The sequence below is a fragment of the Mobula hypostoma genome, chromosome 9 (assembly GCF_963921235.1).
Source record: "Mobula hypostoma chromosome 9, sMobHyp1.1, whole genome shotgun sequence".
Lineage (NCBI taxonomy): Eukaryota > Metazoa > Chordata > Chondrichthyes > Myliobatiformes > Myliobatidae > Mobula > Mobula hypostoma.
Genome location: NC_086105.1, coordinates 103,996,619 through 104,013,296, shown reverse-complemented (window position 1 = coordinate 104,013,296; position 16,678 = coordinate 103,996,619). Strand labels below are relative to the sequence as shown.

The following is a 16,678-nucleotide window of genomic DNA, read 5'->3' as shown; positions in this document are numbered from 1 at the left end:
TGATCCAAACAGAGAATGCATTTCCAAAGTGAATTCAGTAATCAGTGATGACTTTCAGTGTTAGAAGGATTTTAAGAACAGAAGTTAAAATAAAGTTACACACATCAATGTTGCTGGTGAACACAGCAGGCCAGGCAGCATCTCTAGGAAGAGGTACAGTCGACGTTTCAGGCCGAGACCCTTCGTCAGGACTAACTGAAGGAAGAATTAGTAAGAGATTTGAAAGTGGGAGGGGGAGGGGGAGGTCCAAAATGATAGGAGAAGACAGGAGGGGGAGGGATGGAGCGAAGAGCTGGACAGGTGATAGGCAAAGGGGATATGAGAGGATCATGGGACAGGAGGCCCAGGGAGAAAGACGGGGGGGGCGGGGTGTGGAGAACCCAGAGTATGGGCAAGGGGTATAGTCAAAGGGACAGGGGGAGAAAAAGGAGAGTGAGAGAAAGAATGTGTGTATAAAAATAAATGACGGATGGGGTACGAGGGAGAGGTGGGGCATTAGCGGAAGTTTGAGAAGTCAATGTTCATACCATCAGGTTGGAGGCTACCCAGACGGAATATAAGGTGTTATTCCTCCAACCTGAGTGTGGCTTCATCTTTACAGTAGAGAAGGCCGTGGATAGATATGTCAGAATGGGAATGGGATGTGGAATTAAAATATGTGGCCACTGGGAGATCCTGCTTTCTTTGGCGGACAGAGCATAGATGTTCAGCAAAATGATCTCCCAATCTGCGTCGGGTCTCGCCAATATATAGAAGGCCACATCAGGAGCACCAGACGTAGTATATCACCCCAGCTGACTCACAGGTGAAGTGTCGCCTCACCTGGAAGGACTGTCTGGGGCCCTGAATGGTGGTAAGGGAGGAAGTGTAAGGGCATGTGTAGCACTTGTTCCGCTTACAAGGATAAGTGCCAGGAGGGAGATCAGCAGGGAGGGATGTGGGGGACAAATGGACAAGGGAGTCACGTAGGGAGCGATCCCTGTGGAAAGCAGAGAGAGGGAGGGAGGGAAAGATGTGCTTAGTGGTGGGATCCTGTTGGAGGTGGCGGAAGTTATGGAGAATAATATGTTGGACCCGGAGGCTGGTGGGGTGGTAGGTGAGGACCAGGGGAACCCTATTCCTAGTGGGGTGGCGGGAGGATGGAGTGAGAGCAGATGTACGTGAAGTGGGGGAGATGCGTTTGAGATTGGATGGTGGAGGAAGGGAAGCCCCTTTCTTTAAAAAAAGGAGGACATCTCCCTCGTCCTGGAATGAAAAGCCTCATCCTGAGAGCAGATGCGGCGGAGACGGAGGAATTGTGAGAAGGGGATGGCATTTTTGCAAGAGACAGGGTGAGAAGAGGAATAGTCCAGATCGCTGTGAGAGTCAGTAGGCTTATAGTAGACATCAGTGGATAAGCTGTCTCCAGAGATAGAGACAGAAAGATCTAGAAAGGGGAGGGAGGTGTTGGAAATGGACCAGGTAAACTTGAGGGCAGGGTGAAAGTTGGAGGCAAAGTTAATGGAATCAATGAGCTCAGCATGCGTGCAGGAAGCAGCGTCAATGTAGTTGTCGATGTAGAGAAGGAAAAGTGGGGGACAGATACCAGAATAGGTACGGAACATAGATTGTTCCACAAAGCCAACAAAAAGGCAGGCATAGCTAGGACCCATACGGGTGCCCATAGCTACACCTTTAGTTTGGAGGAAGTGGGAGGACCCAAAGGAGAAATTATTAAGAGTAAGGACTAATTCCGCTAGACGGAGCAGAGTGGTGGTAGAGGGGAACTGATTAGGTCTGGAATCCAAAAAGAAGCGTAGAGCTTTGAGACCTTCCTGATGGGGGATGGAAGTATATAGGGACTGGACATCCATGGTGAAAATAAAGTGGTGGGGGCCAGGGAACTTAAAATCATCGAAAAGTTTAAGAGCTTGAGAAGAGTCACGAACATAGTAGGAAGGTATTGAACAAGGGGGGGTTAAAACCGTGTCGAGGTATGCAGAAACGAGTTTGGTGGGGCAGGAGCAAGCTGAGACAATAGGTCTGCCAGGACAGGCAGGTTTGTGGATCTTGGGTAGGAGGTAGAAACGGGAAGTGCAAGGTGTGGGAACTATAAAGTTGGTAGCAGTGGATGGGAGATCCCCTGAGCAGATAAAGTCGGTGATGGTGTGGGAGACAATGGCCTAGTACTCCTTAGTGGGTTCACGATCGAGGGGTAAATAAGAGGAGGTATCCGCGAGTTGTCGCTGTGCCTCGGCAAGGTAGAGGTCAGTACACCAGACTACAACAGCACCCCACTTATCAGCGGGTTTAATAGTAAGGTTAGGATTAGTGCAGAGGGAGTGGAGAGCAAAGCGTTCAGAAGGAGTGAGGTTGGAATGGGAACAAGATGCAGTGAAGTCGAGACGGTTGATGTCCCGTCGGCAGTTAGCAATAAAGAGATCCAGAGCAGGCAGAAAACCAGAGCGGGGTGTCCATGAAGAAGAGGAGGGTTGAAGACGGGAGCTAGTTCTTGAGTAATTTTTCGAGAGAGGCAGGCAGATTAATTCTGGAAGAAAATGGTACCAGCGAACAAAATAACCAAGGGCAACATCCTCTAGGTGGTTCATGAGTTACTTCGTTCACATCTTTTTCTTTCCAATATGGTTCTGCTACTGTTGGAGCCTGTGACCTACAGTTTGATGATGTGGTTTTGGGCCGATTGAGCGATATGGCACTTTGCTGTCTCTGAGGGGCCAAGGAGCCTGGAGATAGGGCGTGAGCCCGTAATCGACTGCATTTCTTGCCAATCTTACGGATTAAAGCGCTGAGGAAGATAGATCTTACTGAAACGAGTGCGGAAGGTGAGCGAGCATTCAGCACGGTCTACCTGCCTCTTGCGAAGGTGCCTGCGTGTGATGGTCTCCCTTTCCCTCTCTCTTGCTGCTCCCAAAGGAAGGAGTCTGTATTCAAGTAATCTCTCTCTCCCATGAAGCTGTTGGAGGAACTGGGTCTTGGGCAAGGTTTAATCGATGTGGCTTGTGGATTAAGCTCTGTAGTTCATATTAAGATATGTTTTCGGTTTCTGGTTGCTCCTTTTTTAGTTGCTATTTTGGGCGACTTTGAACTGGGGCAGCTCGGTAACGCACACTGAGCTGAACTGAATATGCCTAGACTCTTTCTTTGATTTTGTGTTTTTTCTTCTGTGTCTTTCGCTCATTTTTCACTGTTTGCACAATTAGTGTTTTTTTTGCATGTTGGGAGGTTTGATGTTTTTCGTTGGACAAGTTCCAAGGTTTTCTGTTTTGTGGCTGTCTGTGAGGAAGACAAATTTCAGAGATGTATACCACATGCATAAATTTTCTTTGAATCGTTGATCTTTGAGAACCCAGAAGTGCACAAACTTTCCCCTTTGATCTATCAATTTCACTGCTTGACCCTTCACTCCACCTCTACCTAAAAAGCTCCACAAGCATCTCAGATCAATGTTCATTTACTTAAATCTATATTGCTAGCATCTTTATTATATTATTTTGAAATTTACTTCATTCAGCAATTTATGGTATTGTGCATGTACAATATTTTAACTAAATTGATTACTTTTTCAATGAGAAATGTCCAAGAGAACTTTACTTCAGTTTATACATTAAGTCTAAAGGAAACAATGGATTTATTTAATATCCTTTTGAGTAAAATTCACTTCTGAATAACAAAATTGCAATATTAAAAAGGAAGTACTGTAATGTAAATGACATTGCGATATCGAAACTGGAATGATATTCTGATACTTAAGCTAGACAAGTGACAGATAATCAGTACACTAAAACATAGAGAATAAAACCTTCATCCAGATGGGTTGCATCAAAACACATTAAATGTAATTACGGAAGAGCTAGTAGGAATACTATAATATATTTAATTTAATAATGTAATCTACTACAATAGCTCTAGGGTTGAGGGATTTCAGCTCCAAGTTTTGACTGGAGCAACTGAAGGTGTTCTCAGAGCAAACAAGAAGCAGAGAACCAATTTGATAGTAGTGTAGGATATAAAATCATGACTATATTAGAGAGAGTACATAGAAGGAAGCTGTTTTCATTAGTGTATGGTTCATGGACCAGGGGCTGCATGGTTAATAGTCTGGGCTAAATTTACAAAGTAGGATGTTAGCAGTAAGTTTTTTTAGACAGTTTTTATGAGCTAGAATTCATATCCTGAAACAAGATAAATCAGTGTCTTCAAAAGGGAATTGATAGACATTTGCAGAACCTGGGGATTAACAATACCCTCTGCAACTGAATCTTTAACTTCCTGACCATAAACCATGATTATTAAAGATGGGCAGCAACACCTCTACCATGACTATTCTCCACACTGTGCCCCACAATGTTGTGTCCTTAACCTTTTCCTCTATTCACTGTATACTCACGAATGCATAGCCAGATTGTGCTTTAACTCCATTTACAAGGTATCAGGTGACACCTCCATAGTGGGATGTATCTCAAATATGTCATAAGATGGTGGCTGGGAACGGACCCAAGTGCAAGACACAGACACTGAAGTACTAGGGACAGGACTAGGATACAGGGTGAGGGCTAGGACATGGACACGAAAACCGGGAACCCGGAACAGGACTGGACAAGAGAGCTAGGAGCCAGAGCTTGGACTCTGAGCCAGAGACTGGACAAGGACCCAGAACCTGGGTCTTGCCTCTGGCTCGAACTCCAGATCTATGCAAGGACGTGACTTGGCTGGCAGGCAGGACGAGGCTGGAGTCTTCAGACTTGAGGCGAGGCTGGAGACAAAAGACTTGAGACTAGAGACTTGAGGCGAGGCTTGAGAGTAGAGGCTTGAGGCTTGGCTTGGGGTGAGGCTTGGCTAGAGGCTTGGGGTCTTGAAGCTCCTCCTGGGCAGGGCGCGGATCTCCACCCGACGGAGGCAAGGGACAGGAAGTGACCGAACCCACCACAGGGTAATGGCAACACGGCCTGGCTTACCCAATGGAGGCAAAGGACAGGAAGGGACAGAACCAACTGTAGATAACGGCAAGACGGCCTGGCTTACCCGACGGAGGCAAGGGACAGGATGGGACAGAACCAACCGTAGGGTAACGGCAAGACGGCTTGACTTACCCAGTGGAGGAAAGGGACAGGAAGGGAGCTAGATACTGGATGCCTCCAGGACAAGGCTTCAGGCAATGCAAGGCGAGACAAGAACTTCAGGCAAGGCGAGAATTACTGACAATACAAGGCGAGGCTTCAGGCAGGGGAAGGGATACAAGGAGTAAGGACAAGAACAATCCAGCAGCCACACACTGGTCTCTGGAGGTATTTATGCAGCCAGCCCCAACAAGCATCAGCTGCCTCAATTAGTGCTCAACAGGAACAGAAACAGGGTAGACAGGAAAACCTGGAGCAAGGGTCGATGGACCGGACCGTGAACCGGAATGCGGACTTCACGGACCGGACCATGACAGAATAATGATGAGTCAGTGTACTGGAAGAAGATAGGGAGCAATGTAGTATGACAACATTACCTCCTTCAATGTCAGAAAAACAAATGAGCTGACTATCGACTTCAGGAAGGAGGACAGGGCATACGTCCCTGTTTTTATCAATAGTGCTGAGGTTGCTTGAAAGTTTCAAGTTCTGAGGAGTTAACATTACCGATAGCCTTTCCTAATTGAACCATGTTGATGTCATGGCCAAGAAAGCTCACTAGTGGCTCTAATTTCCTCAGGGGTCTATAGAAATATGGTATGTCCCTTTGACCCTCACCAATTTTGATCAGTGCACCACAGAAAGTGTCCTATCTGGATGAAAAACAGCTTGGTACAGCAACTTTTCTACACACGTGGTGTCCTATCTGGATACCAGTTTGAGATGAGAAAAAATAAATAATAATAAGAACAATGTTAATCATAATAAACTAATAAGTAGTAGGAACCATCACAGACTTTATGGACCAAATTACAATGACCTCTGTTGTAAAAATTCTATGTTTTTGTTTCACAATTTAAAGGCTATTCAGATCACTGTCAAAGTCAAAATTTGTTGATTATTTATACTTGCTCCGGAACTCGTGAGGTAGTTAAACACCAATGATTTTGTTGGATCTGGAGTCATATATATAGGCAGGACAATTAATAATGGCAGATTTCACTTCCCATGCTGCATTAGCGGTAGGGAAGTTCATGGGCATTCAAACAGTGATTCAGCATCACAAATAATATATTTATTTTTTAAGTTTCACATTTATTCAATTACTTGAACTTGCTGTAAATCTCCCAGTTGCCATGGTGGAATTCAAATTCACATCACTGACTGCACAGTAGCTTATCCACGATGCATTATGTGTTTATAAACTCAGAGAAGAGTCCAGTGTTTGAGGACTGACTGATAGCAAATGGGACTCATATAATTACAAATGATTTTAGTCCAGTTTACTGTAGAATATACACATAATAATAAAATCTTTACTGAAAGACATAATAGAGAATCACTTGAAGCCAGAGCATAATAAAAAAGTATAATATTAAAATGGAAGCAAATGCTTTGCGCAAATGTCCTAAATTTATTGAACTGTTATAAGCATATTAGGAATGAAACAAGGTTTCAAAAGATCTTCACCACCTTACGTGACAATTAATACACACATTGGAGAAGTAGGAGAATGGATAGCTAGCTGGATCCAGAACAGAAACTACATTATGGGAACTGACGTCAGACTGGTGGAGAGTGGGAAAAGGTGTACTGTGAGATTGATGTTGCAACCATTGTCATTCTTACTTCGATAAGTGAAGATGTTAGGAGTCAAAAAAATAAGTTCAAAACCCATGGCTGACACCGACCCATTTATTTATAATGACACAGAAGGAGGCCATTTGTCTCATCAGGTCTACAGTGGCTTCCAGCACAGGAGTTTGAGCAGTCACTTCCCCTCTTTTATCATTGTAATCCTGCAACCTATCCTCTCTCTCATTGACATCAACTCCCCTGTGATTCCCTTGTCACTTACCTGCTCCACAGAATAAATTAGAGAGGCCCCTCACCCTTGGAGAATGGATGCATAATTCTCCAATCCAGTTCAATGCAATGGTCAGAAAATATGGACACGGATGGTAACATGGCCCTGTAGTTCTGGAAAATAAGTGTGATGTAGTTGTAAAAGTGTACACGATCATTGACAAGTTATCAAATGAAATGTCTCATTATATAGGGACATCTGCAAAGGAATAAAATTCAGAAAGCGAGAGGTTATGATGAAATTAAAAATAACCTTGGTCAGACAACAGTCCTGGTCCTATGAGACTGAATCTTCCTTGCCCAAATTAGCTGTTTGCAATTGTCACCAGTTTTGGATGGAGTCTGTGTTGCATGCCCGACACCTCCTGGGCTCCAGCAGGACTTTGAACTGTGCTCTCAGAAAGCCCAGACCCTCGGAGCCCTGAAAATCTTGACAAACTCACTGGTGTTCTTTGGGGATATAATAAGCACACTGGATAAAGGGGAACAGATGAAAGTTATTTACTTGGATTTCCAGAAGGCGCTCGATGAGGTGCCACGTAAAAGACTTATACAAAAGATAAGTATGCATGGAGTTGGGGGTAATGTATTAGCATGAATAGAGAAATGGTTAACCAAAAAAAAGCAGAGAGCTGGGATACATGGGTGTTTCTCTGGTTGGCAATCGGTGGTGAGTGGTGTGCCGCAGGGGTCAGTTCTGTTCACAATATACATTAACGATCTGCAAGAGGGGTCCAAGTGTAGTGTATCTAAGTTTACTGATGACACTAAATTGAGTGGAATAGCAAACTGTGCAGAGGATACAGAGAATCTGCAGAGAGGTATAGGTAGGTTAAGTGAGTGGGCAAGGGTCTGGCAGATAGAGTGCACTGCTGGTAAATGCGAGATCATTCACTTCGGAAGGACGAATGGAAAATCGGATTATTATTTAAATGGTAAAAGATTGCAGAAGGACTTAGGAGTGCTTGTGCATGAATCGCAAAAGGTTGGTTTGCAGGTACTGCAGGCTATCAAGAAGACAAATAAAATATTGGCCTTCATTGCTGGAGGGATTGAATTTAAGAGCAGGGAGGTTATGCTGCAACTGTATAGGGTACTGGTGAGGTTACACCTGGAGTTCTGTGTGCAGTTCTAGTCTCCTTACTTGAGAAAGGGTATACTGGCTTTGGAGGCGGTGCAGAGGGCATTCACCAGGTTGATTCCAGCCAGTCTGCCCAGATCAAAATTACACAAAATAGCAATAAAAATAAAGAGTAAGCAGAGACCAGAAACACATCATAACATGAGCTATAGAGTCCAACCACAAACCACATCAATTAGACCTTGCCCAAGAACTAAGACTCTGGCACCATCCACCAGCAGCATCAAGAGAGAGGACGAAAAGGACCATTCAACTGCAGACACCTTCCTCTGGGACCGGCAAGCAAACGCAAGAGTGAGACCAAGCAAATACAGGCACCAGCTTCTGCAATAAGTAATGTCTACATACCTATGTTTTAAATAGCTGGCCCCTTATCTTTAAACTATAATCCATTGTTCATCTGGTGAAATCATCGTAACGTTTGCTCCCTCATGCCTTCTTAAGATCTGATAAATTTCAATAAGGATCATTCTTCTAAACTCCAAAGAACACAAAACAAACCTATTTAGCTTCTCTTGATAGGAAAATTGCTTCATCTCAGGAATTAGTGTAGCAAATTTCTTTTGAACTGCCTTGAATGCTGCCACATTCTTTCTTCCACCTAGATCTCTTTTGACCAACAAAGTGACTGCTGTGGAATTGCCTAGCAGAGCTCTTCAAAGTTATAAAGGAATTTGTTCACACTATTCTGTGTGAGAGAATGCAAAACAAGGAGAAATAAATACACTAGACAGCAACATTTTTCATAAGTATTGCTTCCTCAGAATCTTTTTTTGTTTATGATAGACCGCTTGAAGCTGAACACAAATATAATTTCAGACCTTTTGCGTCATGTAGGACTTTGAAGAAACAAGAAATTAACTTTTACTGAATATCATGCAATTAATTGCATAACAGTGCTGACGCTTTGTAATAGTTCATTTAACCTAAAAATGTTTTGTTGCTGGTTTTCATTTGTACTCAGTGTCTGAGGCCTCTTGTTTATGTGTCCAATAATAATCAGCCAGCATTGATGGATTCCAGTTGCCCTGATATCGTTTCTCCATGACTGCAATGTCCTGGTGAAACCTTTCACCATGCTCATCACTGACAGTGCCAAGATTTGCAGGGAAGAAGTCTAAATGGGAATACAGAAAATGAATCTTAGTGACATGTTGCACTTCATGGTTTTGTTTCTTTGAAGCATGTTGTCAACCAGTTGCACGTAGTTTGGTGCTCTGTCGTTGCCAAGAAAATTTTCAGCAACATCCTTGAATGCTTTCCATGTGATTTTCTCCAGTCCCACTGGAAGTTCTTCATGTTGCCTGCCATGACCTGTTTGATTTGAGGACCAGCAAAAATTCCTTCCTTAATCTTGGCACCAGTTATTCTGATTTGAATTATGAACTTAAATAACAAAAATAGGCAATTTCAAAAAATGGTGCATAATTGGGAAATTTCATGGTTTTTTTCATGATCAGCCCAAAATCCATAATATATCCCCAAAAGAATTCATGAAGCAAAATCTTTGTTGTCCAGTGACATAAGCTAATCACTATAATCCAAAAATGAATTCAGATGAAAGAATAGTTAAAATGTTGAATTAACATGGACAGATGGAGTAACGGAAACAGAGCACAGAACATGGAAAAGTGTAGTACAGGAAAAGGCGCTACGGCCCTCATTTTTATGCTCACCTAATAAAACTGGTAATTAAACACCTCACTAAATACATCCCTTCTGAAAGCACAATGTCTCTGCCCCTCTGCTTATCCACGGCCCTAAGAACCCCATAATTACCTCTATTTTATTGCCTCACTACCACCCCAGCAGCGCATTCCAGAGACCCAGCACTCTCCGTGTAAACAACTTGCCTTGGACGTCTCTGTTGGAGTTACCCCTCTCACCTTAGATGCTGTGCTCTCTAGGATTAGACTTTTCAACCATGGGGAATAATACTAGCTGTCTACTCTGCCTAGGGCTTTCACAGTCTTATCAGGTCTCCCCCCATCAGTCTCCCCACTTTAGTGGAAACAACCCAAAGCAGTCCTACCACTCCCTGTAGAGCACGCTCTCTAATCCAGGCAGTATCCCGCTAAACCTCTCATGCATTCTCCAAATCCTTCACATACTTCCAATAATGGGGTGACTGGGATTGAATGAAATACTCCAGATATGGCTGAACTTGAGTTTTAAGATAATGCAACATAACTCTCTGACTCTTAATCTTAGTGCCTCGACTAATAAAGTCAAGCATGCTGTATGCATTTTTTTACCAACTGATCAAACTGTGCAGCCACTTTCATGGAATATATGCTTGAATCCCAAGATCACTGTAGTGGTAAAAACTCTTCCGAAGTCAAAACAAGTGTCACTAGCCCTCAACTGCCATGGGGTTATTATACTTTCATGATGCATCCTTAGCTCCAATGAAATGATTGTTCCAAAGAGTCGAATTTCTTATTTCAGTCCTTTAGTAGCCATTAGTAAACACACAGTCTTGACGTGATTCAAGATTGTCAGCAAAGATATGATCTCCACCAGTCGCAAGCCACAAACTGCCATGAAATCAGCAAGAATATGTAATTTATTCCCTTCACTTTCACCAATCCCCCTGTGCTGCCTTAAGTCAGTTATTTTATTTGTCATTTAGCACCCTTTGCTGGTAGTTTTGTATAGCAGTCATTTAGGTCATGTGATCTGTGTCTCTAGTTGATGACATCATCAGTAGGTGTCGAGACAGTTCTCCATGTAGAGCTGAGGGACAGCTTGTGCCTTTTCATTCGACATCATCCTGATGTTCAGGTCTTTGAAAGCATCGTCGGTATGTAAAAGTAATCTTTGGGTTTATTATTTATTGATGTATATGCATATTTCCACAAATCAGAGATATTTGAATGGTTTGTGTGCAAATAAAATACAGATGGAATATTCATGCAGGCCACATGTTCTGGCTAACCTGTAGTGAGAAAATGTGCATAAGATACATTGTATGTAGCAATATCTTGCTTACCAGTGGCCTATCTTTATGATATATTTGGTACTTATATGTATACAGTATCTTGTGTATTATTTTGTATCATTTGTGATATACTTAATGCCTGCCTTTTACTTAACCATAATGGGAATTTGGACACCTTTTGATTGTATGTTTTTCTTTCTGTCAGTTTTACCCTACTGCCAGTTGCTATATTAAAGAAAGTCAACTTGGAACGTCTTTGTCAGTGTGATGATTGGGGATGGAGTTTATCTGCCTGTCAATTCATGCAAGGCATGTGAAGAGGACAGGACACCCCCCCCCCCCCCACTAATGTGACTAGTTACCATAATAAACATAATAAATGCGTAATACAGTGTATGTGGCTTCTACAATCCCTTTGCACATTGTTACTGTCAAGGGTTTTGCCGTTGACCATGTACTGTTCTATTACATCTGGGCTCTCAAACTGCAACACCTCACACTTCGTCAGATTAAGCTTCAACAGATAAACCTGCAACAGATTTATATCCTGCTGTATCCTTTGGTCATCTTTTGCACTGTCTGCAATGTCCCAATCTTTGTTTAGAATAGACACAGTTAGGAAGAAGATGAAAAGTACATGGGGGGGGGGGCAAAAGGAATGTAAGGTTATGCTGACAGGATTAGATAAGTTCAAGTGGGAAGAGAATCATATGATGTAAAAACACTGACAAAGATCATTTGGGCCAAACAGCCTGCTTCTGTGCTGCAATTTCCATGAACACTGTGTGATACCTAAAAGCGTACTCTCCAAAAATTCACCTCAACTTCAGTGTAATTAATGGAATGAGAATGAATTTCAGAGGCAGACCACAAAGTGGTGACACTACTCTGTAGCTAGTTTAGAGCTACTGTGTGGGAATGTGTTTCCGGACAACAGTATCATTCTCATATTCAGAACAAACTCACTCTATTACCAGCACACTGACTAGTTAGACTTCACATCAGTATGTTGTGATGAACAACTTAACTTGGCTGACTTGGTAACAATGTTGTGTAATTCAAATTTATCATACAATTTCACTTCCACATGGGGGAGGCGCGGGTGGCTGGGGAAACCTAACTTCTACTAGGAATTTTCAAGTGGTTCTCATTATTTGACTTTGTAAGTCATTGGCCATCACCCTCAATATTGTTACTGGTTCTTAGGAGGAAACCAAGGCGGTCATTTTCCAAATGTGTTAATAGGAGGGAGCTTTGCCAATTATCTGTTCTGTTCTTGAAATCGTCTATGCACAGTGCATGGGAAACCAATTGTGACAAGGCTATGAATGCAGCTCCTCATTTACTTCAATCACAGTGTCAGTGACCTTTTCTTACTCAAGCCCTATGGTTAATTTAATAGCCCCTCAGGTACATTAACCTACCACTTAAGTTAATCGTTTCACTTTGACTTGTATGTTTTCTACCTGATTGATCTAGCCTTTTATTAATGTTTTTACTTGTTCTTCAATTAATGTTGAATAGAAGACTGCATCCAGTGTGTCTTTCTTGCTTTATTGTCATGGTTTTGTTCAAATTTTCTCCGAGCTTTTGAAACTAACAGTCAGTTTCCATTGATAGATCATATCTCCTACATGTCAAAACTACCCTACAGTTGTGTGTAGTCACTGAGTCCTGCGAGACTTGATTTTCTTACTGTCTTTGGTATAGGGAATGCACTACATCATTAGCAAAATGAATGCAGGCTAAAACCAAATCAGCTTTACTTAGATATTGAATACACAAAAGCAGTGTTACTAAATATGCAATACTAGAATAATGCAAGTGTGTCCTGACAAGGATTGAGGTATCCATCTCTGAATATATGTCCTAACATAGCTTGAAAGATTTACTTCATTTCTAAAAAGATTCTTCTTTTGACCTTTACAATGAAAATGGAGCAATTTTTTTACATAAAGTTCAAAGTTCAACATTTATTTTATTATCAAAATACATATACAGTATATGTCACCATATACAACCCTGAGATTCATTTTCTTGTGGGCATACTCAGCAAATCTATAGAATAGTAACTATAACAGGATCGATGAAAGATCATCCCAGAGTGCAGAAGACTACAAAATGTGCAAATGCAAATATAAATAAATAACAATAAATAATGAGACATGAGATAACGCGATAAAGGTCCTTAAATTGAGATCATTGATTGTAGAAACATTTCAATGATGGGGCAAGTGAATGTAGTTATCTCCTTTTATTCAAGAGCTGGATGGTTGAGGTAACTGTTCTTGAACCTGATGTTGCAAGTCCTGAGGCTCTTGTACCTTCTAGCAGATGCCAGCAGCAAGAAGAGAGCATGACCTGGATGGTGGGGATCTCTGATGATGGATGCTGCCTTCTTATGAACACGTTTCATGTAGATGTGCTCAATGGTTGGGAGGGCTTTACCCGTGATGTAGTGGTCCAAATCCACTACCTTTTGTAGGATTTTCTGTTCAAAGGCTTTGGAGTTCTCATACCAAGGTGAACTGAGCAATCAAAGCTATACTTTAATTTCAACCCTTTAGATCCACAGGCATAACTCTTGGAGAGAAAGTTACTAATGTCAGAATGTTACCACATACCTGAAACCGGAGCAGCAATATGGCTCAACGTGACACTGATTGTTCCATGGAAAATCTGAGCAGATGAAAGAAACTCACCTCAAAAACAATTTTAGACATAAAACACATCCTAAAATAAATTATCTCTCAGATGTACTGGAAAAAAAATCAGTATCACATTTAAATATTACAGCCTTCCAATAAAAACTGCTTTCAGTTTGAAAGCAGTTTTAGTTCAGATCTTTAATTTGAGCTACTGCCAAACCTGACACCGTTTTGAAGTGATTCTGCCTTAGTGCCAAAAATATGATGTAACAGAACAGCTGTGAAAAGAACAGTGTGCAATGAATTGTGAGTCACTCTGTCTAATGAAAGAGCTGGATCCACAATGGATGGAAACATCACCACCAACTCAGCTCTGTCACCCCAGTCCTTAGCTTAGGCAGGTCTGAGCTCTCTAGTGCGCTAGAAGTTTGGCTAACAGCATGCAGTGAGATATTTAATGGCTAAAAACGAAAGTGGCACAGAGAGACTGAATAAAGTCATGATAAAAATCAAAATCAGCATTCATGTTTTAACAGGGGAAAGCACCTGCAAGCGAAGCTGGTGGGTATCCTTCCTGAAGTTCTTCATCGAGTGATGGAAAGCTTGCTAGAATATATTCTATCACTTTCAGGAAAAGAGAATGAAGGGGAGGTGGAAGGGAATGTAGCATGAAGGCTGGCAGTGGAAGAAGAGTTTTAATGATGTGGCATCCTAGAATTGAAATAGGTGCTCTAACACCATTACAAAGGAATGGGGATATGCATATTCTGGCAGTATTCTGGACTTAGAGTACATAGCAAAATATTAACTTCAGCAACCAATCTTTAGACCCGAATGTGGATTGTAGATTAAATTTTAAATTCAGTCCTAGATAATAGGTTCCTAGAGCTGTGTACAGCAGTTAATTGGTAAATCGGACAATACTGATAAACATTCATTTTGGGTGTTTGGCTGTGGCTGTGAAAAAGGAGGCGCGAAAATTATATGTAATTCAAAGGAAGCATTGTAGATAAATTGTAAATATAGAATTGTCCTTTGAGCTTTAGTATATAAAACGTCATGAAATATTGGGAATAACATGTCTCTTTCTCTGAAAGAATCTCAATATGATGCCTGCTGCTCATCCTTGTTGAATAAACCACTTCTGTATCCACTAGCTTCTGTATCTCTCTGGTGTCTTAGTTCACATTTCAATAGCATGTAAGCTTATCCTGCTCACAGGTTTGACAGAACCAGATTAACTCTGACTCACTAAACTTCATGGTGAAAAATAGCTGATGTATGAAGGTGGAGGGGGCTGAGGAGGGTCACAGGGACTCCATGATGGTCACCACTGCACTCATTTGGTGATTAGGAGACTGTTACATGAGCCAGGACCTTTCAAAAGCAGCATGGGACTCTGCTCTCTCAGTTAGACCTTATTGCTGAGGGAATGGATAAATTACTGTAACACTTCCACTACGCTGGATGAACTCAGCAGGTCGGGCAGCATCAGTTAGAAACGATGAGCCGACGTTTCGGGCTGGAACCCTTCGTCAGGACTGAAGAATGAAAGATGGGGAAGGATTTGAAGAATGCTTGTAGCTTCAGTTGAAAGACCAGTAATTTGAAAGACAATGGGGTGAGGAAGGGGAAGCATTGACGTCATAGCCCTGAAAACAATGGGTGGTAGAAGAAGGAGGCGGAATTGCATCTGGTGCTTCCGGTGCAGCCTCCTCTACATCGGTGAAACCCGACGCAGATTGGGGGACTGCTTCATTGAACACTTCCACTCCCTCTGCCACAACAGGCAGGATCTCCTGGTAGCCACCCACTTCAACTCTGCTTCCCATTCCCATTCAGATATGTCCATACATGCCCTCCTCTACTGCCATGATGAGGCTAAACTCAGGTTGGAGGAGCAACACCTCATACACCGTCTAGGTAGTCTCTAGCCCCTTGGTATGAACATAGAATTCTCCAACTTGCGGTAATTCCCTCCCCCTCCCTTCCCCATCCCTATTTCACTCTGCCCCCTCCCCCAGTTCCCTCATGGTTCTGCCTCCTTCTTCTACTACCCATGGTTTTCAGGGCTATGATGTCAATGCTTCCCCTTCCCCACCCCTTTGTCTTTCAAATTACTGGCCTTTCAGCTGAAGCTACAAGCATTCTTCAAATCCTTCCCCATCTTTCATTCTTCAGTCCTGACGAAGGGTTCTGGCCCGAAACGTCGACTCATCGTTTCTAACTGATGCTGCCCGACCTGCTGAGTTCATCCAGCGTACTGAAAGTGTTGCTTTGATCACAGCATCTGCAGATTATTTTGTGTTTAGGATAAATTACTGTGGTGGTCAATCCTAAAATGGCAATAAGTAATCTGAAGTTGAATAACAGCTAGCTTATATGTGATCTTATTCTACAGCACTGCAGTTAATTCATAAACATCCCCACCCACAAACCACTGTGTTGTTTCATAACCATGATACTAAATAAAATTATGTATTAGAATTGAATGGACTAGTGAATATTGATTCAGCCTTTGATCCTGGACGTGGTAAAATTGGTCCTAGTCCAGTTGACCTTGCAAATTCCTCACGAACACCTGGAGATCAGGACCAGAATCCGCATCGGATTTAATATTACCATTCAGAGATCTGTTGGTAGAGAGGAAAAGCTGTTCCTGAATCACTGAGTGTGTGCCTTCAGGCCCCTGTACCTTCTCCCTGATGGTAGCAATGAGAAGGGGGCATGTCCTGGGTGATGGAGGTCCTTATTGATGGATGCCACCTTTTTGAGGCATCGCTCCTTGAAGATGTCCAGGATGCTGAGGAGGCTAGTGCTCTTGATGGAGCTGACTGAGTTCACAACTTATTTCCGTCCTGTGCGGTAGCCTCCCCCCATACCGGATGGTGTTGCAGACAGTTAGAGTACCCTCTATGGTACATATGGAGACTGCTGCCCATGTTGCAGAACTCCCACAGACAAG

The 16,678-nt window shown here is 42.5% G+C and overlaps 1 long non-coding RNA gene across 1 annotated transcript in view; it reads left to right on the top strand.

Moving 5' to 3' along the window:
* Window positions 1–10,847: 10,847 nt before the first annotated feature.
* The window catches only part of LOC134351338 (uncharacterized), a 65,605-nt gene continuing 59,774 nt past the window's right edge, over window positions 10,848–16,678 (top strand). The window contains exon 1 of the long non-coding RNA XR_010019127.1: window positions 10,848–10,927. This is a non-coding gene — a long non-coding RNA (uncharacterized LOC134351338). The remainder of the gene's footprint in view (window positions 10,928–16,678) is intronic.